At 49.9% G+C, this 12,003-nt stretch overlaps 1 protein-coding gene across 6 annotated transcripts in view; it reads left to right on the plus strand.

Annotated features, from left to right (window-relative positions):
• Nucleotides 1-12,003, plus strand: part of ANKRD65 (ankyrin repeat domain 65) — an 85,415-nt gene that overhangs the window by 21,687 nt on the left and 51,725 nt on the right. For 3 of the 6 annotated variants that reach the window (XM_053280644.1, XM_053280635.1, XM_053280643.1), the window contains exons 1-2: nucleotides 4,014-4,241; nucleotides 6,118-6,244. The exons of 1 other annotated variant lie outside the window; for it this stretch is intronic. The gene's annotated coding sequence lies outside the window, so the exon portion shown is untranslated. Of the gene's footprint in view, nucleotides 1-2,807; nucleotides 2,890-4,013; nucleotides 4,343-6,117; nucleotides 6,245-12,003 lie in introns of those variants that run through there. 2 more of the 6 variants (XM_053280637.1, XM_053280636.1) reach the window with 2 other exon arrangements.

Below are 12,003 nucleotides of genomic sequence, written 5' to 3' on the forward strand. Positions count from 1 at the left end.
CTGCCATATACTGAGTCAGACCCTTGGTCCATCTCACTCAGGATTCTCTACCCAGGCTGGCAGTAGCTTCTCCAAAGTTGCAGGCAGGAGTCTCTCGCAGCACTATCTTGGAGAGGCTGTCAGGGAACCTAGATGCTTTTCCCAGAGTGGCCCCATTCCATAAGGGGAATAACTTATGTGTCTCCCATCCCAATGCAAACCAGGGTGGGCCCTGCTTAGCAAAGGGGACAATTCATGCCTGCTACCACCTAATGGCGCAGCGGGGAAATGACTTGATTAGCAAGCCAGAGGTTGCCGGTTCAAATCTCTGCTGGTATGTTTCCCAGACTATGGGAAACATCTATATCGGGCAGCATTGATATGGGAAGATGCTGAAAGGCATCATCTCATACTGCGTGGGAGGAGGCAATGGTCAACCCCTCCTGTATTCTACCAAAGACAACCACAGGGCTCTGTGGGCGCCACGAGTCAACACCGACTCAACGGCACACTTTACATTTACCACCAGACCAGCTCTCCTTCCGTAGACCAGCTCTCCTCCAGTAGATCTGCCTAGTGGAGAGGCCGGTCCTGGACATAGACTGATGGGGAGAAAAAGAAGCATGGATGGTCATCCATGGACTGTCAAGTTTCTAGTCCAGCTGGGCCTAGGACTGCTCAGGCTCCTCAGAAGATCATATGGCTTCAGCTGCAGGCTTTGGCTGCAGAACAAAAGGGCTGTTCATTAATGAGGCAGGACAAGGGTCCTATCCAGCACTCTAATGAAGGAGGAGGGTCGAATGCTTGTCCTGTCCCATTAGCAGCTGTGTGAAGGAGTCTAGAATCTGTTCCCCCCGGTTTCCCACATGGCCTTTCTCATCCTGAGGCCTTCCGGCGGGGGATCATTTATTTAAAGGGGCAATATGCTACAGGGGGCATTGCAGGACCAGTAGTTTCCTTCCGTGTTTGCTTCTCTATATTTATGTCACTGTTGTGGTAGTTTAACCTAGAGAATTACATCTCTAGTGGCTTGCCACCAGGGCATTCCAGAAAAGCAAATATACTGGGACAGTGAGTCACAAGGGACAGGATCCAGAAAGCAGGGATTGCTGAAAGCATGTGGCTTGGTCTGGGATTTTTTTCACATACCTCATCTCAGTAAACCTTGTGGCAGCTGTAAAATAAATCAGGATGATTGTCCCTTGGCAAAGACTCATGGCAAGAAGCAAGGTTAGAACAGTAAATCCTGCAGATATGTAACAGGCTGTGGGTGGGCTCACAGGAGCCTTCAATTATTTGAATCTATTTCTCAGCGCACGTCTCCCCCATTCTATAGTTTGGGAGTTATTGGTCTAGGCGTCCACGCATCAGTTTGGGTGTCAGAGATTCTGGGATCCCTTTGAAATCTGAAAAGTTGCTAGCCTCTTCAGCAGCAGAAAAGTTGCTAGCCTCCTCGGCGCCACAAATTTCTCAGCGCACGTCTCCCCCATTCTATAGTTTGGGAGTTTTTGGTCTAGGCACACATGCATCAGTTTGGGCGTCAGAGATTCTGGGATCCCTTTGAAATCTGAAAAGTTGCTAGCCTCTTCAGCAGCAGAGAAGTTGCTAGCCTCTTCGGTGCCACAAAGAGGAAGCATCACAGAGCTCTCTGTTAAGGATGAGGTTGGGCAGTCAGTCAATATTTTATTGTGCAGACCGGCTGAAAACCTTTTTCACTGAAAAGTGAGCAAACACCACCATCTGCTCGTCGACACTCCTGACGAACCAGATTTTGTACGGGTCCCACTCGTAACCTTCCAGTTTCCACAGTGGCCCAACCATACAAATCTGTCCAGCCCTGCCCTGACTTGGCTGGGCCAACCTCTACATCTCGATCCAGCCATTTTACCTTGGCAAGCCAGCCTTGGGAATCGGGCTGAAATCGGTTTCAGATTTCCCCATTTCTGAACCAACCCATGAACATGTGTGTGTTAATCACCCTGCTGGTGAGAAGGGAGACATCTTCCACAGGAAGTGTTTCCTGAGCACAGCGTCACTTTCTGGCAAGAACTTTCTGAGATGGTGTAAATGTTTTCGGCCCCTTAAGAATGTAAATGGATGCCTCGATCAACGGGTGCTCAGAAATTCTACATCTGCAGCTGCTTTCTGAGTCAGACCCTTGACTCATCGAGCTCAGGATTGCCTACACTGACTGGCAGCAGCTGCTTTCTGAGTCAGACCCTTGACCCATCAAGCTCAGGATTTTGATTTCCCCAAATTTCTGGGGGTTTTTTTCCAGGAGGCCCCCCACATTTTCATGGCTTCAGCATTTCCAGAAATATTACATGTGCTGCTGCTTTCTGAGTCAGACCCATCGAGCTCAGGATTGCCTACACTGACTGGCAGCAGCTGCTTTCTGAGTCAGACCCTTGACCCATCAAGCTCAGGATTGTCTACACTGACTGGCAGCAGCTCTCTGAGATTTCAGGCAGGAATCTCTCCCAGCCGTACCTGGAGATGCTGCCAGGGATTGAACCTGGGACCTTCAGCGTGCAAACCAGGTGCTCTCCCACTGAGCACAGACCCAGCTCTTACAAGGACAGGGTAGGGAGTGGAAAACCAGAGATATTGCCTTTATCTCCAATTGACCACAACTCCTCTCAGCTCCTCTCATCCTGCTTGAACAAGGAGAACCCTGAAGGTGACGGCTTGGACCGTAATCATCCTGGGAAACAGGAGACCAGACACCACAGAAACCTTTCTCAGATTCGGGAGTGATCGTGGTTGGCTGGACAGAGGGTCCCCTTTGTGTGTGGGTGTGTGGGGGGGCAGTTCAAAAGAGAATGAGCGGTTTGTCTTCTGCTAGGCCAGACAAGGCTGCGTGGGCCGTCTGGCGTCTGGAGCACGTGGCGTCAATGGGAACAGTGAGAGGTAAGAGGCCTGCGGGGCAGGGGGTGGCCCGGAAACGGAACCGTGTACACACCCAACGGATCAGGTGAACCTCTCCAGGTCCCCTCCAGCGGGGAATCCAAGCCAAGATTTGGGAGTGTTTTATGCTCCTTTCAGAGGGTATCTGAATCCAAGGTTTCAGAGACAGTGGCAGGGCTCCTGAGTCCAAGGCAACATAGGCAGCTGCCATATACTGAGTCAGGCCATTGTTCCATCTAGCTCAGTATTGTCTTCACAGACTGGCAGCAGTTTCTCCAAGGTTGCAGGCAGGAGTCTTTCCCAGCCCTATCTTGGAGATGCTGCCAGGGAGGGAACTGGGAACCTTCTGCTCTTCCCAGAGCAGAGCGGCCCCATCCCCTCAGGGGAATCTCTTATAGTGCTCACATGTAGTGTCCCATTCAAATGCAAACCAGGATGGACCCTGCTTAGCAAAGGGGACAATTCATGGTTGCAACCACAAGACCAGCTCTCCTCCCACTCTGCTTGGCTTTTGGGATTGCATAGAAAGCTGCTTTATACCGAGTCAGACCCTTGGCCCACCTAGTATTGTCCGCACAGACTGGCAACGGCTTCTCCGAGGTTGCACACGGGAGTCTCTCTCAGCCCTACTTGGAGATGCTGCCAGGGAGGGAACTTGGAGCCTTCTGCATGCAAGCCGGCAGGTACTCTTCCCAGAGCGGCCCCATCCCCTAAGGGGAATCTCTGGCAGTTGCTCACACATGGAGTCTCCCATTCAAATGCAAACCAGGGCAGACCCTGCTTAGCAAAAGGGACAATTTGTGCTTGCTGGCAGCAAACTGGCTCCCCCCTTCAAAAGACTCGGCCTTTCAACTGTGCTGGGAATATTTGCCATTTCATTGGCAAAGGGGGGTGGGGTAATTCTCAGCCCCCTCTGCCCCAAGACAGGCCGAACAATTCATATTTATTTTCCCAGATAAGCGACTGTTGTTCTTGAAACCCGTTTGGTCATTTTTGGCCCCAAAGGAAAGAGCACCGTGAAGAATGAGCTCTTCCATCCTCTCCCCCACATGGCCATGACGCAGCCTAGGGGGAGAGAGAGCGAGAGCTTTTGCTTCACTCCTTCCTTCAGTGGGGGATCTCAAAGGGACCGTTGTTTACTTCGGCGAGGAAAGCGGGCGGGTTATCTACGAGAAAGACACACACAAGGCCTCGAGACTGGCAGAGCAAGCGGGTTTCACCTACTCGCCGGCTGATGGCTTTCTCTAAATATTTATCTGGACAAGAGCTCAGGCAACATTTCCCCCGGACTGCGTCAGATGTGCCAGAACAGCGAAAATTTGCTTGCCACTTTTGGGAAGATGGAGTGGGAAAGGGTGTGTGTGTGTGTCACCGGAGAAGGGGAGCTCCTGAGACCAAGATGATGGGTGGGAGGGATTCTTTTGAGCATGAAGGGCTTCATGCACCCCAAAGTGAGGTCAGTACCTCCAAGGCTGGCCCGTAGGGCCTGGAGCACCTTTCTTATGAGGCAAGGCTACAGCATTTGGGGCTTTTCAGTTGGGAAAATGGATGACTACAGGGAGACATGGTAGAGGTGTACAAAATGATGCACATGGAAAGAGTGGGCAGAGAGGAATTTTTCTCCCTCTCTCCCAACACTTGATGCAGAAGCAGTTGCCTGCTCTGACGAGGGGGTCAGACTACAGGATCTCTAGGGACCCTCCCGACTCTAGTATTCTTCCCGCCCGGAAACTGGATGCCTTCATTTCATGTTCCAGTGCTGCGTAGCAAAGATGATGTGTGCTGGGAAAGACTGGATTTAAAGCGAGTTTTTAAAAGGTTCTGCGAGGGGTGACAGAATTACCCCCCCTTTAATAATAAGGGACCTAATTGCAGCAAAGGCGCCCACTCCTTGATTAATTCCATGGCAGGAGAAATTACTAATTGTTCTGTAAGAGATGGGTTGCTTTGCGGGGGGGGGGGAATCTTGTCAGTGTGATTTCTGCAAAGTTTTAATTATTAAGGTGCATGCTATTTTTGTGAGCAGAGAGTTTTCTGGAAGGGAAAACAAGGTGGTTATTAACTCTTGAGCAGCACTTGCCAAGGGTGGAGGAGAGCTGGTCTTGTGTTAGCAAGCGTGAATTGTCCCCTTTGCTAAGCAGGGTCTTCCCTGGTTTACAGCTGAATGGGAGACATGTGTGAGCACGGTAAGATATTCCCCATAGAGGATGGGGCTGCTCTGGGAAGAAAATATAAGGTTGCAAGTTCCCTCCCTGGAATCTTCAGGTAGGGCTGGGAGACACTCCGGCCTAAAACCTCAGAGAAGCTGCTGCCAGTCTGGGTAGACAATACTGAGCTAGATGGACCAAGGGTCTGACTCAGTATATGGCAGCTTCCTATGTTCCTATAGAAAGGGGACATGAAATTGATATACATCTGTTAGTTTCATGTTTTGTATTTATATAAGGGGAAAACCCACAAGTATTATTGTTACAAATATTTATACAGCCCTTTTCAACAAAGTTTGCAAAGTGGTTTACATAGGAAAAGGAATGAGAAATTGCTTTCCTGTTCCAAAAGAGGGCTCCCTCTTGAATTAAGAGGTCATCTAGCTCAGATTGTCTACACAGACTGGCAGCAGCTTCTCCAAAGTCGCAAGCAGGAGTCTCTCTCAGTGCTATCTGGAGATGCCAGGGAGGGAACTTGGACCCTTCTGCATACAAGCATGCAGATGCTTTTCTCAGAACGGCCCCATCCCTGGAGGGGAATAGCTTACAGTGCTCAAACATGGAGTCTCCCATCCAAATGCAAACCAAGGCAGACCCTGCTTAGCAAAGGGGACAACTCCTGCTTGCTACCACAAGACCACCTCTCCTTCTTCTACAGCCACTGCTGACAGGGGCATATCTAGTGTGGGGCAGGCAGGGCACATGCCCCGGGCACCATTTGAAGGGGGGCGCCATTTTTTAAAATGAAATTTTTTCTTTAATTGCCACTGAAAACAAAATGGCCACCATGCATGCTCAAATGGCCTCTGTGAGGCCCTTGGCCATGCCAGGCCTCGCAGAGGCCATTTGAGCATGTGCCGCGGCCATTTTGTTTTGGGCGGACATTTTTTTTAAAAAAAAATTTAAATGGCCACTGCACATGCTCAAATGGTCCCTGTGAAGCCCTAGGCCTTACCAGGCCTCGCAGAGGCCATTTGAGCATGTGTGGCAGCCTCCAAAATGGCTAACACACCAATCTTTGCAGGCTCAAACAGGCCCGAAAATCAGCCCGGGGCAGGCTGCGGTGGTGAATTAAGAGGTCATCGGCAGGGAGGGGGAACCTTTGCAGACCTCCACCACAGCCTTTAGGAAGCCCTCCGAAGCGGCTACAGGTAAAAAAAAATTTAATATAATATAAGTCACTGTACACATATTCAGTTTGGCACTATGTACAGAGAATCAGGGCTTGTGGATACTGAGCTGAAGCCTATGAGCTAGGATTGTATTCATTTGCTCTTACTTTGCTTCTTGTGATATGTGAGTTAAATGTGATGTCTTAATAATATGGCTATTAATGGTGAGTTTGTCTTTGAATCAGTGTGGAATCCTTAGTACTAAGGCCCACTGGGAGTTTCGTGCTCTCTTTCTCTCATTTGAACTGTCTTTCTGAAATACGAGAATATATTCCGAGCAGTGACACCGTTTACTCGGCATATCCTTTAATTATTTTCAGAGTATCTGGGAAAAGTCAAATTCTGCATTTCTTTTTAAAACTGATGTAATAGTGATGCTACAATGCATAGTAGAGAATTAGACAGGCACTTCTGTTTAGTTTTCCAAGTACACCTCCACATAGTGTTTGGGTATTTCATGAGCCCCAGCATACTGAAATTTGTAGTTTTCCAGCATTTTTTGGTCTGGCTACATCCATCACTAAATAGTTTTTGAAATAGGAAAAGATTAACGAGCTTGACTTGTATTTTTGAGCTGATATTATGGTAAAGTTATCTGAAAGATGGGTGTCGGATGTTTGGACAGGGGGCGTAATTTCAGTGCTTGCCCTAGGCGCTATTTCCCCTAGATATGCCTCTGACTGCTGATCTCCGTTCTGAGCTGGCAAAGTCAGGGTGTTAGATCAAACACAGTCTCTAGGCAGAGAGGAGTCGAGCTCCAAGGAGGGGATTGAATTTTCTTTCAGGCCTTTTCGGGTTTGGCCGAGGGCCGGTCTGTGCTGAAATTTCGAGGGCTGATGGATGGGCCGTGGGCGCTGGAGGAATGGCTTTGTGCGTGGCACACACAGGCAGCAAGGTGAAGGCGCTCCGAGATCGAGAGCTGGAATTAAGGATGCCATTTAAATGCTTGAGCCTAAATTGGTTGCTCTGCACCAAAATGTAAACTATGGAAAGAGCAAGAGAGCACTTATGGTGCATGGCATGTTTAAAGTCCCCTGCCCCCCGCAAAAAAATAATAATTCCCGGCTTTTCATAACGCACCTGTCGAGAACAATTTGGAGAGATTGTATAAGCTCTGTAGCTTACACTTTGCTTCACCTTTGTGGGAACAGAAGGGGGATCTTCCTCCTTCTCTTAACCGAATGCGGTCAGGACTGATAGAAGGAAGCACTTTTTTCATGCAGCATTGAATTTAACCTGCGGAACTGACTGCCACAGTGATCAGGGCTCCAGCAAGGCATCCACATGTTTTAAAGCATATCCTAATAAGTATGTGCATTTTAATAAATCATGGCATTTGTTACAGTAAATGCTCTCAATTTCTGTGAGGTTGTAGCAAATTGTGCAACTCTGAATGTTAACATATTCTTGACTGGAGAGGAGGTAATTTATTATCTTGACTATCTCATCAGAATCAGCCAAACTTTAATGATGTTCCAAAGCCTAATTGGAGTGAAGGAAATGCTTCTTGCCCTCTCTCTGAACAGGCAAACCTTTCCCACCTCGTTCATAGCTGTCCTTGCACAGAAAGTATGTGTGTGCGGGTGGCGGTTTTTCTGTGTGTGGAGGGTGACATTCAGGAAAAGTGTTCCATTTTGGCTCACGATTTCTGCATTTTCCCATTCTTTGTTGTGATGAGCTATGAACCTCCTGAGGACCAGAACCTTTCAGAAAAGTTGTAAAATATTCCATTACAGATCTGTCTTTTACCGTTCGGCTATTTTTCCTTGCCAAACAGTAGGCTGGGGGAGGGAGGATCTCGGTCAGTTGCTATCGACTGGAAAATCGCCAAGGGCAAAGGAACTCGGAGGAATTCCTCCTCCTCACCCGACATTCTTGAAGCCATCAGGCAAACAATAAGGGAGAGAACAAGACACATGGCTGTTTTCCTTTGACTTCTTGAACTCCGGGAGCTTTCAAAGAACCAGAATTTTAAAAACCCAGGAATCCAGATTTGGGGTGGGGGATAGTAACATAGGCAGCTGCCATATACTGAGTCAGACCCTTGCTCCATCTAGCTCAGTATTGTCTTCACAGACTGGCAGTGGCGGCTTCTCCAAGGTTGCCGGCAGGAGTCTCTCTCAGCCCGATCTTGGAGATGCTGCCAGGGAAGGCACTTGGAACCTTTTTGCTCTTCCCAGAGCAGCTCCATCCCCTAAGGAGGGGAATCTCTTCCAGTGTGCACACATCAAGTCTCCCATTCAGATGCAACCAGGGCAGACCCTGCTTAGCTAAGGGGACAAGTCATGCTTGCTACCACAAGACCAGCTCTCCTCCCCTGGGCTGGGCTGGGCTGGGCTGGAGTGAAAGAGTTGTTCCCCGAGCTGTTAATTGTGGTGTCCGTATTTTCCTCCTTTGATCCTCACAACAACCCTGGGAGTAGGCCAGGTGCTGAGAGAGAGCAATTGGCCCCTAGTTCAGTGCGAGACCTTTCATTCTTACCCATCCTGTCTGCTTATTTGTTTAATTTATTTAGCATATTTATAGACCTCCCCAAACTCACATCTCTCTGGGTGGTTTATGAGAGCTGGTCTGGTGGTAGCCAGCATGACTTGCCCCCTTAGCTAAGCAGGGTCCACCCTGGTTGCATTTGAATGGGAGACTAGAAGTGTGAGCCCTGGAAGAGATTCCTCCACTCAGGGGATGGAGCCGCTTTGGGAAGAGCAGAAGGTCCCAAGTTCCCTCCCTGGCAGCATCTCCAAGAGAGGGCCGAGAGAGATTCCCGCCTGCAACCTCGGAGAAGCCGCTGCCAGTCTGTGAAGGCAATACTGAGCTAGATCAGCCAAGGGTCTGACTCAGTTTATGGCAGCTCCCCATGTTCCTAAACACAGAGTAAAGCAAAATGGAGACATTAAAACAATTCAAAAAGAATGGTGGGTGAGTTCATCAGTTCCTCCTTGTTCAGAGTCTGGGATGCCCAAATTGGGTTGGGTTCAAGGCTTTTTAGCAACTAAAATAACTCTCCTCTCTGTCTTATTCCCCACCCAGCTCCCCCTTCATTCTTCTGCTTTGCTTATCATCAGCTACTTTCTTCCATGCCAAGGGTGGGTGTGGATACACCTTGGGTGTATCTAGCGCCATTAATCTTAACGTAGTGTTGTTCATATTACCTCTTGAAGGCAATCACCGTCGATGTTTACACTTTTCCTCCTCAGGGTCCTCCCTGTTCCACCACTGTCCTGGCACACTCTAGATGGATGGGGCGGCCTGGTGCAATCTTCTGGAGGAAACCCAGAAAAAAAAAATCTAGGGGAGTTGCCAGGGCTAATCTGGAACATAGGAAGCTGCTGTAAACTGAGTCAGACCATTAGTCCATCTATCTCCATATTGTCTACCCAGACTGGCAGCGGCTTCTTCAAGGTTTCAGGCAGGAGTCTCTCTCAGCCCTATCTTGGAGATGCTGCCAGGAACTTGGAACCTTCTGCATGCAAGCATGAAGATGCTCTTCCCAGAGTGGCTCCTAAGGAGAATATCTTACTGGTCATTTCCAGTGCAAACCAGGGCGGACCCTGCTTAGCAAAGGGGACAATCCATGCTTGCTCCCACAAGACCAGCTCTCCTCACCTCTCTGGGGCGGCGTGCCCAGCTGTCTATGTTTCAGAAGGAGGTCGAAGACCCTCAGAAGACTGTGGTCCGTAGCCCAACTGTGTTAACGGTGGACCGTAAGCAAAACTGAAATGAAAATGCAGATCGCAAACCCACGAGGTGAGGGTTTGTGCCGACGTCTGCCCTGATAAGGTGGGCGTGGGAGAGGGATGCGAAGAAAGTAGGGGGCTGCAGAAGGCAGAAATTCAACAGGTACGGCTCCTCCATGCTAGAGATGCACCTGATGAATGTTCTGCCTGATGGGCCTCTTTAAGTCACATTCCTTTCTCCGCAAGGCCACCCGTCTGCTTCAGCCTGGCTTGGGCTTTTGGTGCAGTTTCTAGACATCACTTTAACCGTACCAGCGCTGATGTTTTTGTAGGGACATAGGCCTTGGATCGGGTCTGCATGGGCTGACAGTCGCGAAGGACTAATACGCAGGTCCATTCCCACAGCCCCCAAATGAGGATTCTAGTCACGCGGAGAGATCCCGGAAGGCACAGGGATGTCACATCCATCTCTTTGCAGCGGGCACTCCTGACAGCCTCTATTTGTGAATTCGATTCGCCCTCCCATTAAAAAATAAAATAAAATAAAATAAAGCAATAACTGAGTGGTTAGAGGGATTGGGAAATAACCTTGGGTAAATCCTCGCACCTGTATATTTCACTCTCAAGGCGACAAGTCCAAATGGAGAAGCCAAAGCAAGATTGACAGATTCTGAGGAGCTGTATCTCAGTAGCAGAACACCTGTTTTGCATTCAGAAGGACCCTGGTTCCATCCCTGGCAGCATCTCCAGGTAGGGCTGGGAAAGACCCCGGCCTGAAACCTTGGAGAGCTGCTGCCAGTCAGTGTAGGCGGTACTGAGCTGGGTGGATTAATGGCCAGACTCAGTAGGCAGCTTCATATGTCCACCAGGTGCACCCAGAGCTCAGTGGGAGAGCATCCGCTTTGCATGCAGAAGGCCCCAGGTTCAATCCCTTGTAGTATCTCCAGATCGGGCTGCGAAAGACTCCTGCCTGAAATGGTGGGTTGCTGCCGCCGGTCAGTGTAGTAGGCCGTACTGAGCTAGCTGGACTAATGGGCGGACTCTGACCCAGGAGACGGCAGTTTCAAATGTTCATCATGGTAGAACACCTATTTTGAATGCAGAAGGTCCCAGGTTCACTCCTTGGCAGCATCTCTAGATAGGGCTGAGGAAGAATCCTGCAGAAACTCTGTAGAGGCTGCTGCCAGTCAGGGCGGACCATCCTGAGCTAGACGGACCATTGGTCTGACTCGGTCTAAAGCGGCTTCCTCTGCCCCTCTGTCCACTGACCATCCCTCCAGCTCCGGGATGCCGACCCCCACCTGAGCTGCTCCAGATGTTGTCAGACTACAAATCCCATCATCCCCCTGCTGCAGAGAATTGCAGTGGGGATGATGGGCATTGTAGTCCAATGGCAGCTGGAGAGCCTCCGGTTGACCACACCTGCCCTTGTCCAGCTCAGGCTTTCACCCCAGGTGACCCTGACGCTGGGGCTTCCAGCTCGGGATGGAAACGTCAACAGCTCTACCCTGCCTCTCCCAGATTTTTCCTCTGGAGCTGGAAACAGGCTCTTCCACAGCCCTGAAATTAAATAAAGAAGAAGAGAAAGGCATTCAGCCAGAGAAGAAGCAACTCTTTCAGGTTTATGAAGCTCTTTGAAGACTCGGTGGAGAGTGCCTCCTTTGCACGCACAAAATTCCAGGCCACCCTTCACAAGGCCCTGGAGAGATGCTGCCAGTCAGAGTAGGCAACAGGGAGCTAGATGAACCCCTGGGTTGATCATCAGTGGCCGTGGCTCAGTGGGGATGCATCTGCTTTGCATGTAGAAGGCCCCGGGTTCAATCCCTAACAGCACCTGCAGCTAGGGCTGGGGAAAACCCTTGCCGGAAACCTTGGAGAGCTGCTGCCGGTCAGTGTTGACAGTCCTGAGCGAGACGGACCAACGGCCTGACTCACTAGGCGGCAGCCATAGCTCGGTGGTGGGACATCTGCTTTGCATGCAGAAGGGCCCAGATCTCCAGGTAGGGCTGGGAAGGAATCCTGCCTGAAATCCTTGGGAATTGCTGCTAGATGTCCCAGTGGTGT

The sequence above is a fragment of the Hemicordylus capensis genome, chromosome 16 (assembly GCF_027244095.1).
Source record: "Hemicordylus capensis ecotype Gifberg chromosome 16, rHemCap1.1.pri, whole genome shotgun sequence".
Taxonomy (NCBI): domain Eukaryota; kingdom Metazoa; phylum Chordata; class Lepidosauria; order Squamata; family Cordylidae; genus Hemicordylus; species Hemicordylus capensis.